Source organism: Tupaia chinensis, unplaced genomic scaffold (assembly GCF_000334495.1).
Source record: "Tupaia chinensis unplaced genomic scaffold, TupChi_1.0 Scaffold000198_1, whole genome shotgun sequence".
NCBI classification, from domain to species: Eukaryota; Metazoa; Chordata; class Mammalia; order Scandentia; family Tupaiidae; genus Tupaia; species Tupaia belangeri.
The window spans coordinates 3,023-17,531 of NW_006159673.1; positions in this window are offsets into that span (position 1 = coordinate 3,023).

Genomic DNA, 14,509 nt, shown 5'->3' on the forward strand with positions numbered 1-14,509 from the left:
GGAATAGACAAAGGATTATAAATGAACAAGTATATATTTACAGAACAGATGAAGGAGAGCAAAAAGTGAATAAACAAGTAAAAATCAGTCAAATGAAAGAGTTGCTTTTAAGCATTGTACCTTCTCTCATGCCCTGTAAAAATAATCATAAAACATATAAAAACTAGGGACCAGCAGTTAGCGTAGTGGCTATGTTGCTGGACTCCCATGGGTCGACTGCAGTTCGAGTCCCGGACCTGGTGGCTTAACCTCACACCGGGCGCATGTGCATGCATGCCCAAAATCCCGAGAAGAGAATTGAGAAGGGATTGTGGCGTGGTCATCCCCCCTGGGTGGTGATTTCTCACTGTCTGTCTTTCTGTCTCTCTCTTTCTGATGAGTGCACGTGCTCTATAGCAAAAACCTCTCTCAAAAAAAATATATATATATAAAAGTAAAGTTACCTGTATTACTGTAAAAGTGTACCATGGATGGCTTATTTTTTTACTAGATAAACTATGTTGACACCAAAGTCATAGACGTAAGAAGATGGCATTAGAGATTGTAGGATCAAGTATAGGGTAGCTTTTAGGAACATAGCTTCATGATCCTTAAATTAGGCACAGATTCTACTCCTTATCAATTACAGAATTTTGGTCGGGTAAGCCATTTCAATGCCAAGCTCCAGTCTGGTTTTTCATTTGTAACTTGGTAGTACTGAGGTCCTATTTTATACGACCGCATCATGATTAGATGAGACAGCGTACGTGAAATTCCTAGAGTAGAGCCCATCAAATAATTTGCTCTAAAGTAATTATTGCCTATGATACAGCCCACCTTTTCCTATTGACTATATTTCACAAATTATCTCAGAGAAACCTATGAAGTGTGATGAGTCTAATAAGGAGAGTCAGTCAAACACATGTAAGGGAGCACCCGGATGAGAAGATGTGTCCCTTCCTCCGTTTATTCAGTGACTGTATTCGGAATCTGCAGGGTAGGAGGAGCAGGTGTGGGGAAACTGAGGTTATCAAGCTGGTAAACCACACCTTGTCCTCAAAACGACTCAGAAAGTCCAGGGCAAGTCCCTCTCTAACGTTAAGTTAAATGCAGTGATGCAAAGACGTGCAAGTACTCAGGTCTCAAGGCTGGGGATGAACCGAGAAGGAGTCCTTGAGTAAGATATTTTTGTTCAGTCTTAAAAGATGTATGTGAAGTATTCAGAAAAAAAAAAAAGATAGCTAAAGGTAGTTTTTTTGTTTGATTGATTGTTTTTTTGTTTTTTTACAATATAACTTCAGCTTGGGAATTCATTGTGGCATAGCACAGGGGTCTACAAGAATGCCAGGGATTGGGAACCAGCAGTTAGCGTAATGGCTATGTCACTGGATTCCCACGTAGTCGACCGCGGTTCACATCCCGGACCCGGTGGCTTAGAACTGACGCCGGGCACGTGTGCATGTGTGCCCAAGATCCTGAGAGGAGAATGGAGGAGAAGGGATTGCGGCGTGACCATCCCCCCTGGGGCGGTGATTTCTCGCTTTCTGTCTCTCTGTCTCTGTCTGTCTGTCTGGCGAGTGCACGCGCCCTATAGCGAAAACCTCTCAAAAAAAAAAAAAAAAAAAGAATGCCAGGGATTTACGACGTCAAGTTAAAGCAGAACATTGATATGGAGTGAGCACAACCATCAGAGAGTTGAAGGTCTTGCATTGCAGAGTTGAGTGTTTACACTTCATCATGAAGGCACTAGGGACTATGGAAGGGCTCCAATGAAGGAAAAGAGAGTTTCCTATTTGAATAATCACTCTGGAGCATGAAAAGCTTGCATTGCAAGAAAGTTTGTGGAGAGGCAGGAAGACCACATCTGTTGCAGTAATCAACATGACATTCTGATTTAAAAACTAGAAATGGCATTAGCGATATGGAGGAGGAAAGAGAATTGAGAAACGTTTAGGAAGTGAAATTAGCAAGGGTGGACCATAAGGCTTGAGGACAAGAGAGGGCCAGTGATCACTCCCAGGTATCTGCATCAGGACCCAAGTCAGACCAAAGGGCTGGATGAAGGGCAAGCGCTGGCCAGAGAACCTAACTGGGAAGTATTTCAACATTTCAATATACCTTCACCTGTTACGCTTTTAATTTTTCTGAAAATCCAAAAGTAGCATTCCCTAGTTTTAATGTTTTAGGACCGTACATTGCATAGATTCGGCTAGCCCTTTTTTATTTTTATTTTTAAGGGAAATTCCAATGGAAAATATGCACCTTCCTCTTGGAAAGATATGTCAAGGAGAAGAAAGCAGTCAGGACTACGGGACTCTTGTCAACCTCTGCCTTCTTCAGTGGACAGTGAGGCATATGCCATAAACCTAGGTATACACAGAGTTACTCAAAAGAATGAAATACCGGGAACCAGCGGTTAGAGTAATGGCTATGTCGCTGGACTCCCACGTAGTCGACCGCGGTTCACGTCCTGGACCCGGTGGCTTAAAACTCACGCCGGGAGCGTGTGCATGCCCAAGATCCTGAGAGGATAATGGAGGAGAAGGGATTGTGGCATGACCATTCCCCCTGGGGGGTGATTTCTCACTTTCTGTCTCTATGTCTCTCTCTGTCTGGCGAGCGCACGCGCCCTATAGGGAAAACCTCTCAAAAAAAAAAAAAAAAAAAAGAATGAAATACCTAGATATTTCTAGAACATTTCATATACAAATAAAATCAAAGCAAAAGCACTAGTGATACTTGATTTAAATATGGAAATAAGTTCAAAACATATATGAGAAGGAAAAGCTACATGAAAAACTGATAGCAATAAAAAAAGCATAAAATATACATAGCATATCTAACACATCCCCAAATGACTGAACTTAGGAGAGTCCTTTTCCTCAGGATGCCTAGTAATAAAGAACAAAGCATATGTTTATAATGGCAATGGCATTACTGATTAGAATAGGAATATTTATGGGACATGGGTAGAGTATATTGAAATGGCAGATTAATGCGAAGTCCCAATTTTCAGTAGCTTATAACTTTGGCAGAACATTCCATTTTAAATGGGACTTGGCGCGAGTTTGCTCTCTGTCAGACTTCAGTCCTTGCCAAGTTTGACAAACATCCAGTTCAGCTGTTTTGGGCTAATGTGAATGCCAAAGTAAAGACTTTTTGTTTTGTTTTGTTTTTGCATTCATTTCAACAACATTTTTCATTATAAAAAGCAAAAACGACTAAATGAGTATTTATTGTCGGGCTCCTTAATTAATGGAAAACAACCCTCACACAAAGTAGGAATGCAAAGTGATTCAGTGAGGAAAGTAATAGACTGCAAACGCCCTAGAAGTAATTCTAGCTTTGCTGCCAATTCGCTTTCACTGCAGTGACTTGGAAAAGTTAACTCAGCCTCTTCGTGTTTCAGCTTATTCAACAGTAAAATTAGGGGATTAATATAAACTTGCATAATCATAATAAAGACGGTGACAGTGAAGCAGTTTTCAAATTTAAACACGTAATAACTTCTCTTCAAAATGCTGGCTTTAGAGTGTTTTTGTCATTGTTTTTAATGGAGATAAATAAATTTGGACAGGCAGTGACGACTTAACAAAATTGTACAAAAAGTGTATCTACTAACACATAAAGTATACTCTGGGAATTACTTAGGATCATTGGGAAGCTATGTTTTTTCCTTTTGAGTCACTGGATACCATTTAGTAAATTAATGACTTGGTTCACCATTTTGTAAATTACTGCTTCATTTTACGGAACAACTCCCTGGTGGCTTGAAATGTTATTGCAATTTGCTTCAAAAACCACTGGATATTCCATTAAGAGATAGTTTATGCACCAAGGGGAAAAATATTACTTTAATAGGTCAGTGAAAAGGACTTACAGCGTTTCTATATATAATGGATGGAATTACTATTTTCTTGGTCACGTTATGGCGCAGGAAGCTGTTTCAAATGGCAGTCAACTGAATGAGTTTGAGTCAATTGCCCCTCAGAATATCCTAAAACACAAGAGTGATCCAATAATTGTGATCTCATACGAATAACCAAAGATTGAATGTAACAAATTTTAATAAATTTAAATGTATTAATAAATGTATCACAATTATATATCTACCTACAAGCATTCAGATATTTTCTCTTTTGTATGAGTAAACACAAACCACCAGTATACTATATTAAATAAATTATGCTGTTTTTATATTTGCATTTTATATTATATTTAACTTCCATCACAAGTAACTACTTCCATTGAACACAATGAAAACGTATTTTGTTTGAAAACCAAGAGGATATTCATGCTATCTGCTATCCTCCACCTCACCTCTACAAAATACATTGTGTTTCCCCACATTCGGAAATTGTCATGTCACTATCAGGTTGTCATAGAATAATAAAAGTTTAAAATATTAGAACTTGGAACAAGCAGTTAGTGTAATGGCTATGCCGCTGAACTCCCATGTAGTCGACTGCAGTTCGAGTCCTGGACCCAGTGGCTTAAACTCATGCCGAGTGTGTGCGTGTGTGCCCAAGATCCCAAGAGGAGAATGGAGGAGAAGGGATTGTGGCATGGCCATCCCCCCTGGGGGGTGATTTCTCACTTTCTGTCTCTCTGTCTCTTTCTGGCGAGTGCATGCACCCTATAGCAGAAACCTCCCCCACCAAAATATATATATATATATTAGAACTTGAAGAGTGACTCCCAAATAGAAGTTTGCAAAGATAGTATTATATAAAGTATATTGAACTATGTATACTACAATTTTTTAATCTAATAAAAAGTGTATATTTGGTCATAAGAATGACATTAAATGCCTAGCTTAATTTTTGCCCGAAATCATATTCATTTCATAGTCTGTCCTTCAGAAACATGCTTGGTTGTTGATGCCAAATTCAGTAACTGCTAGAATGTGATTGCTTGACTAGACATGATTATTATCAGATTTTCATGTCAGATTGTCACTGAATTTCAATCCATAATTTTAACTATAGACAAGGAATGATCAAGAAGCTAAGGGTTGCCCTAAAATAAGAGGGTGAGGTAGTGGGAAAAGTCCTAGTCCATGTAACCCTCCAGTAATCTCACCATCACATTTTTTTATACTTCTGTGGAAGAGCTCATTCAAAGAAATGGCATGTTGGTAAATATTGTAAAAGATTATTTAAATTTAAAAATCAAATAAATGGCAACTTAGCTACTGATAGTAGACATATTTAAAGATCTAATTATCACAGAAATATATGTGATTATGTCATATTTTAAGTCATTGGAAAGCATAGGTTTGGTTTATTATCTCTTTCCAAGATGACGTCACATAATAGCTCATGATTATCCTTTGAAGGGAATGGTGTGACATTGACACATGTCACCTTCCCAGGCAATCAGTACAGCATCAGCTATGGTGTTCTCAATGAAATAGTAAGTCCTTCTATTGTCAGCCAGCTCATGCTGATGCACCAGATACACTACTCTAAGCCAACCACACCCCTCGGTGCTACATTTCTTATATAATATATATATATATATACACATTTACACATACACACAGTTTTGTTTATTGCTAGAGGGTGCATGCATTCACTAAAGGGGGAAAGAGAGAGAAAACACTTCCCAGAGGGGTGTAGTCATGCTCCAATCCTTTTCTTCCATTTTTCCATCTCCATCAGGATTTTGAACATGGACCCACATCTCCAATGCAGTTTTTGAGACAGCCAGGCTGGAATTAGGACCACAGCGGCCATGTGGAATCCAGCTCCCTATGCACAGCACTGAAGCATTGTACAATGGGGCCAACTATGCACATATCTTTATATCTTGTACTAATATCCTTTTTCTATGCTTTTTTCAAAATTCAGTTAGCAATTTTCTTGCTGTCTTGTCATTCCACATAGTTAGTCATTCACTTATTTTTAGTTCCTATTAACATCTTAAGAGCAATAAGCAATATATGAGTCATCTTTCTTGTTCATGTGCAAGGAGGTATCTGAACAGATATTAATATTATACACTTCAACTTCTTTGAAGGTGACATTAAACACTACAGACAAAAGTGTTAAGTCTCATAGTTTTGGAAGGAATGTAAACATTTTATTTTAGCACTAAACAAAGACAAAACTAGCACTAACTTTTAAATGCTATTTTGCTTTATGTGTAGTATTTAAGAAAATATAACATAACAGTGTTATGAATATCTTATTATTTTTTTTTTGAGAGGTTTTCGCCACAGGGCACGTGCGCTCGCCAGACAGACAGAGACATAGAGACAGAAAGTGAGAAATCACCCCCCGGGGGGGATGGTCATGCCGCAATCCCTTCTCCTCCGTTCTCCTCTCGGGATCTTGAGCATGCATACACACGCATCCGGCGTGAGTTCTAAGCCACCAGGTCCGAGACATGAACCACAGTCGACTACGTGGGAGTCCAGCGACATAGCCATTACGCTAACTGCTGGTTCCCTGAATATCTTATTATTAAGATTGTATTTCACATACCTCCTTAAAAGAAATTATTTCAGTGCTCAAAACAAGAGATCCCACTATTTCTTTTTAGTTGTCTCTCTGGGACAAGTGAGATAAGAAACCCTTTATAAGACTGGTTGTGAAGTGTAGTCACATGAAGGATCAGTTTTGCTTCTATTTTTCATTCCTCTGGGAAGCTGGTATTTTTCATAGTTTAACGTATTAGACTCCTTTTTGTTTACTTGAAAATGTTATTCCATGTTACGAAGAAAATCTCCGTAATAATCTGCTTAGACCATTTCCCAATATCTTTCTTAGTAAAAGCTGCAATTGTTTAGAATAAGTCCCTATTGATCACTGCCTTCTCTCACCACATCCTTCAATCTCTGATGGCCCTTAGTCTGACTATCTTGAAAAATATCCTTTATTGTAGAAACCAGATACAACTTTTCTCATTTTTTTCTCTCTAGTAATAGAACAACTTGATCTGGAATCCTTGAGCGTTAATATCAAGGATACCCTAAAAAAGATATTACGATCAACCAATTTCTATCATCAATCTTGGCAATGCCTATTTTACATCATTATGCATTTTCTTTTACATATTCTACATCTGTCAAGTTTGGGACTTGAACCTCAGTTGACCATGTGGGAGTCCAGCACCCTTAACCACCATGCCACCTGCCAGCCCCCTATTAATCAATTTCTTTTAAATTTTTTTTTGGAGAGGTTTTCATTTTTCTTTTTTTTTTTCTTTCTTTTTTTTTTTTTCTCTTTGGAGAGGTTTTTGCTATAGGGCGCATGCACTCACCAGAAAGACAGAGAGAGAGACAGAGAGATAGAAAGAGAGAAATCAGCCCTGGAGGGATGACCGTGCCGCAATCCCTTCTCCTCCATTCCTTCCATTCTCCTTCATTCTCCTCTTGGGATCTTGGGCATGCATGCAAAAGCGCCTGGCGTGAGTTTAAGCCACCGGGTCCAGGACTGAAACCACGGTCAACTACATGGGAGTCCAGTGACATAGCCATTATGCTAATTGCTGGTCCCTTAATCAATTTCTTGATGGCATTATTATTCTACCAATATATATATATGTATATCATTAATAATACTGAAAGAAACCTTTGAAGATGAAGGATTAGGAGGTGGCATCTGAGTTATTTACAGGGATGAAAACAACCTACCACTTATTTTTTTCTTGTAATCTCAAGAATAAAAAACATATCAGCTGTATTTATATGTGATCAATTTACACTAACCACACTCATGATAAGAAAATATATGAACAAACTTTATAGTGAGAGACCTTGTTAATAGAAGAGAGAGAGAAAAGAAAGAATACATCTGTCATTAATCCTAAGCATCCCCCTTATGCTTAGTAATTATAAAGTCACAAATCAGAAAACGTGTCCTCAGCAGAAGGATCAGCATAAATGGAACTGACGGTGTGCGATGTACTTATAACGGAATATTGGCATGAGAAATTATCCTCTGTCTCAGGGATGCTTCTACACTGCAGCGTTGATCAGCAAAAGCAGGCACACTAATTGTAAAGGACACATATGGGCAGCTTCTTACTGATTTTTTCCCTTTTTTCTAGATTGTAGCCTTACTTCAGCCCTGCAAAATTACGATTTTAAAGTCTTGCAGTCACCAGGTAACTCCCATCAGCTACACTTGGTCGGCTTTTGAAAAATGGAAGAGACTTTCTCCACACCACATATGATTTATCAAGTGACTTCTTATTGTTGCACTTTTGTTTTCTCTTACTCATATTGTGTTGATATTTAGTCCATTTCTATTACAGAGAATAACTTTTGCTGAGCGGATTCACCAAATCTGGAATCAGATTATGTTTAGGGTCAGTAGAACTCTATTCAGACTACTGTGATGTTGTACCTTGAGATTCCTCAGATCATCTCCGGAAATTGATCTGAGATAGGCAGCTCGAAGTCTCGAGGGTGTTACTTATGCTAGAAGGAAGGAATAAGGCTAGGTGAAACAAGCCAGTCTTAGAAAGACAAATGCCATTTGTTGTAACAACAACAATTGTTGGTGCAAGCTAAAAGATACTATTACATAAAAACAGAATTCTGTAGTGGATGCCAGAAGCTAGAAAGCTAGAAGAGATTTTGTTAACAGATAAAACAATGCATGTAAATAAGTGAAATGGATTACACTTTTTTAATTAATTTTTTCAGAGAGAGATTTTTGCTATAGGGCAAGTGCGCTCACCAGAGTGACAGAGAGACAGAAAGCGAGATATCAGCCACCCGAGGGGAAATGGCCACGCCGCAATCCCTTCTCCTCCATTCTCCTCTTGGGGTCCTGGGCACGAACGCACACACGCCTAGTGTGAGTTTAAGTCACCGGATCCAGGACTCAAACTGCAGTCAACTACATGGGAGTCCAGCGACATAACCATTACACCATCTGCTGATCCCTTGAAATGGGTTACTAATTCAACAGAACAGTAGAGCTGATTTTGACTGTGTACAAGAGGAAGAAATGATAATGCTGGAGATGGTGGATATGTTTACCATTCTGTTTTGAGCATGACATGGTGGGTATATGTTTTAGAAAACCATGCTGTATCTCACAAAGAGGCACAATTATTATATGCAAATTAGAAATTACAATAAAGATTATTATAAAAATAAAAGATGGTCTGAAAAAAATCTCAATATATATCTGAAACAACTCTTTTTCCTTTCATAAATGGTTTTCCCGAAAGTAAAAAGTGATGATGAAGCAGATAAATGTTAATTTTGAAAACATAAATGTAAAAAATAATAGTGGACCTTGATGCCTATTATTCTACCTTTAAATATTAGTCAGATAGAAATCATCATGCTTGAGGATTAATATTAAGCAGAGATATAATTTCTTTTCAAACAATAGAGGGTGCACATCATCCCATATAAAACATATTGAATTTAGTAATATTTATGCTATAAAAATAAGGGGAAAAAACAAATCAGCCTAGCATAAATTGAAATTTAAAATATAAACATATTATAAAAAAAAGTAAGCTAACTCCTTAGGGTTGGTAATCTAACAACAAAGCACTTTTGCATATTTTTATATTTCTTTTATTCCAAGAACAGAGTCAGCACCTTAAAACAATTCAGAAGCCCTTAAACAAATCTTTTAGAGTCTCAGCATTTATATTTTGGACTCAGTGTATCGCTACAAGGCTTTGCTGTTTATCTCTTAATCCTTTATTGTTTAATAATCTTTCTTCACAGATGGTGACATGCAAATTATATTTTTCCCAATGTACACAGTGCTAGGAAATGCAAATTCAAACCTGCATAAATCAGATTTGTGTTAGGTGGCAATAACAGCGAAGAAAAGGACACATGGAGATGGCAAACAGACTTCTTGCTTCATTCCACTCTTTATGGCCTTTTGATTCCTAAGCAGGTGGGGAATCATCGAAACAGATTGAAGCTCAGTATTAACTCAATCTTATCTCCTGTCGACACTGAATTAAGAGTGAGTACTTGTCGATTCACATAATTACTTTAAGGTGTCTGTGCCTGTACTGCCGGGAGTGAAAGGAGCGTGGCCTGAACCTTGGCACTGTCATGCATGGTACTCAACAAAATCTCCCTTTTATGAACAGCTTACAGCCTTTCACGGCCAGCTGACATAGGGGATTCTTCCTGTCCTGACCTGGAAGTCCTCTTGTGGAGGTGCAGTACACCTGAAGACAGCTGTTCTCATGAATTCGCTGATCACACCCCAACTATGTAAGCAGTGGAGGGCTAAGATGCCAAGGATCTATCTTAAAGACCAGGAGGTGAAAGGAAGATCTGGCAAACTCTAAGAACTAATGCTGCTATTAAAAAAAAAAAAAATCCCTCTTAATAGTAGTTATTGTGTAAATACTCTGAGTCACGTTAAAAGAGAATAGACTTGGCACTGCAACCCACATTCCTACTTAACCAACGCTCTCAAATATGGTTTTGGCTTAATGAGCTTTGGCAGGTGATTTTAAAGCTGATTTGGACTCCAGTTAGTGTTAGAAGCAGAAAACTATTTCTTGCCTTTCTATCCCAAACATATTTTCTGCACAATGACTGTGGTACTTTTTTCTTCCACATTAATTTTGGTGCTCAAGAAGTAAAGGATAAATATAATTAGAGCAAGGTCCAGGTAGAGTATTTGGTGCTGTTTTTCCAGCCAGGCTTACACTCACAGAACTTGTTTACCATAGATGGGGCAGGTGTTGAATCAGGAAAACATCAACTATGTGAACACAGTGATTTCGGCTGAGCTGGGCCTATCAGAGCAGCAGAGGGACCAGGAGATGACGTGACAGTTACATCCCTGGACTCCCACGTAGTTGACTGCAGTTCGAGTCTCAGACCTAGTGGCTTAAACTCACACCAGGCACATGTATGTGTGTGCCGAAGATCCCTAAAGGAGAATGGAAGAGAAGGGGTCGTCATGGTGTGGCCATTCCCTTGGGGCTCAACTTGTCACTGTCTCTCAGGTGAGCTCACATGCCCTATAGCAAAAATTGCTCAGAAAAAAAAAAAAAAAAAGACCAGCAGATATGAGGACTCAATAATCTGTCATGGAGAAATAGGCTAACATTGCTCAGGTCTGCAGCAGCTACAAACTAAGCAGATAATCATCACCAAACAGACAGAATATCAGAAGTCAAAGAGCGATAACGAATTTGTATACAGAAAATAGAGGAAGAAGGACCTGACATGTGATCAATATCCAAAGATGTAACACGAAAACCTGTCATCTGTTTAGTACATTTGACTGGAAGTCATTTAAAAAATAACCGTGCTTCGACTTCACCAGCATAGATATTGATCAGCCATGGTAAAGAAGTCTTGAGTTTTTTCTTAGGAGAGTTCTGGGTTTGGGGATTTTTGTTTGTTTGTTTTTTTAAGCATCCAAGGTGATTTTTTATTATTTATTTTTATTTTATTTTTTTCTTTGAGAGAGAGAGACAGACAAAGAGAGGGGGACACAAGCATCCACAACAGGGCCTCTATGTCACAATCCTCACCCAACTTTGGCCAGTTAGGATCCCAGGCACATACCCCTCGCCCTGCATGTAGGGGAAGACCTTGACTGTGAACCCAGCTACTTCCTGTGTGGGCCCAGCATCAGGGAGCTCGCATTGCCCCGCACCACCACTGCAAGTCAGGATACTGACTTCAGCTTGCAAGACAGAATTCCGACTGCGTTTCCTACTCTAGGACACTGTCTGAGGGGCCTGGAGCAGTCATGTCTACAAAAATTAATCTTGCTGTAACAGATTGCTTTGTTACAGTGATTATGGGATGCCCCCCCGCCGCCACCGCCTGTCCCTGCCACAAGGTTATTAGACGCTCAGAAAAGCCTTATTATCTCTTTAAGTGAAACACAGACATACTTTTTGCTGACTCTAAGTCTTTTTTTGGGGAAAAAAAAGGACTCGTGCTTTTAACCAATTACTAAGCTATGTATTTGTAAACCCACCTATAATCTGTGAGTGCCTGCTTCCAAGTTCTAGCCTTTTTGGGTCATGTAAAGGTCATGTAAAGGTCATGTAAGAACTCTTTACGTTGATTCGCAGCTTTGTCTGCCTCTCCTCAGCTCAGACCTGGATAGAAAGAACCATTTGCATTTGAGCACTCCGAAAAAACATTGTGTATTTTTTGGGGCCTAGTCACTCATATTGGTGTTTAGAATAAATGGTTTCAGTTACCTTTAAAGCACTTTGATTATTTTCACAAACAGCAGCTAGATGTAAATATCATATTTTTAAGAAAAGCTAAATAACAAACAAACCTGAATTGGAAAAAAAAAAAAGCCAATATTGTTCACAGGTGAATCATTACTAAAAAATATAAATTCTTTCTTAGCAACGCAACTTGTGAAGTGCCTGAGTGCCACACCTATGTCAGGTCTTCCCAGTAAGACTGGGGTGTTGTTGGATGCATTTACCAAATAAGGGGTCCTCTGAGAGAAAGCTATCTGATTATTTATTAAGAAATACATTTATTATATAGTTTTCCTTGATTTCTATATTTTCTAGTTTGTCTTCCAGCTAAAATGAGTTTTCAAGAATCTTTCAGTGATAAATAAAATGAATCTCTTATTTTGAAAATAAATTTATTTTGGAATTTTATATAATTGATTTTATATAATTGATTTTGTTTCTCTGGATGATCTGCTTTTATATCTAGATATTTATTTTATTTTATTCATTATCATTATTTTTTATTTTGTTTTAATTTTTTGAACTTGACCAGAGAAAGACAGAGAGAGAGAAGGAAAGAGAGAAAGCAAGCTGCCAGGTCCAGGACTTGAACTGCGGTCAGTCATGTGGGAGTTCACCTGCTGGCCCCTCTAGCTAGAATTTTTTTAATTATTTAATTTTATTTACTATTATTATTATTATTACCATTTTTTTAAAAAAAAGTTATAGGGCATGTGCACTCACCAGAGAGAGATAGAAAGAGAGAGAAAGAGGGAAAGTGAGAAAGCAAACTTCCAGGTTTAGGACTTGAACTGTAATTGTCCAATTGGAAATCCAAGGCCTTAATCACCATGCCACCTGCTGACCCTTCTATCTAGAATTTTTTTAAGAATATCTTTTCTGTTACCATTGTTTTAAATTTTACAAGGATGTAATAATTGTTTTTCCTAAAGGAGTCAAAATTTCCTCTTTGCATCCTTGATATTTGATGCCACATGTTATTTGCTGTGAAATTTTACCTATAATTTTTTCAATTGTTTTCTTACCTAGATTTATTTTCTCACTCCCTCTAGGAATTCACGAACACTAACTCTGTTGTTTCTACCCTCCCTATCTTCCAATTTTTATATTTTCTGTTTTCCTCTTTTTTTTTTTTTTTTTGCATAGGGTATCACTCACTGGAGATAGAAACCGAGAGAGAGAAAGTGAGAAATCAACCCCTGGGGGGATGGCCACACCACAATCCCTTCTCCTCTCGAGGTCTTTGGCATGCATGCACGTGCCTGGCATGAGTTTCAAGCCACCTTTCCAGAGCTGACACTGCAGCTGGCCATGTGGGAGTCCAGTCGCCTTAACCACCATGCCATCTACTGGCTCCCTACATTTTTTTTTTTATGCCTTCATGGGATCCCTTAACTCATGAATTCTTTGTTTAGCCATGTGTATTTGCTTTTTAGTCAATCTACTCATTTTTTAATTTCAACTATTATATTTTTAACTCCCAGAGCACTCTTTAGGTTTTCCTTTAGAATTGTTCCCCACCCCCCACATTTCTTATATTCACCTTGCCTCTTTACCGCTGAAAATGTTTAGTATTTATATATATATTTTTTTCTTTCTTGAAGAGGTTTTTGCTATAGAACACGTGCACTCGCCAGAAAGACAGAGAGAGACAGAGAGATAGAAATAGAGAAATCACCCCCCAGGGGGGATTGGCCACACCGCATTCACTTCTCCATCCTCCTCTCGGGATCTTAGGCATGCACGCACACATGCCCGGCATGAGATTAAGTCACCAGGTCCGGGACTCAAAACACGGTCGGCTACATGGGAGTTCAGTGACATAGCCTTTACGCTAACTGCTGGTCCCTTAGTATTGATACATATTTTTTTTCTTTCTTTCTTTCTTTTTTTTTTTTGGAGAGGTTTTTGCTATATTTCTGCGTGGGCTCGCCAGACAGACAGAGACATAGAGACAGAAAGCGAGAAATCACCCCTGGGGGGGATGGTCATGCCGCAATCCCTTCTCCTCCATTCTCTGGGGCATGCACGCACATGCACCTGGCGTGAGTTTAAGCCACTGGGTCCGAGACACAAACCGTGGTCGACTACGGGGGAGTCCAGCGACATAGCCATTACGCTAACTGCTGGTTCCCTAGTGTTTATATTTTGAAGTCCTATTTTTATTAGTCTGTTTCTGCTTCCCCTTGAACCCTCATTTTTTTTTTTAAAGCCTATTGTCCTTTTCACAATGGTATTATTTTCCAGAACTCTTATTTTTCCCCTGGAAAATCATATACTCTTGGGAGTAAAACTTCCATTTCTTAGAAATGCAAACTATGAGTCAGAGGAGAGGGAAAGA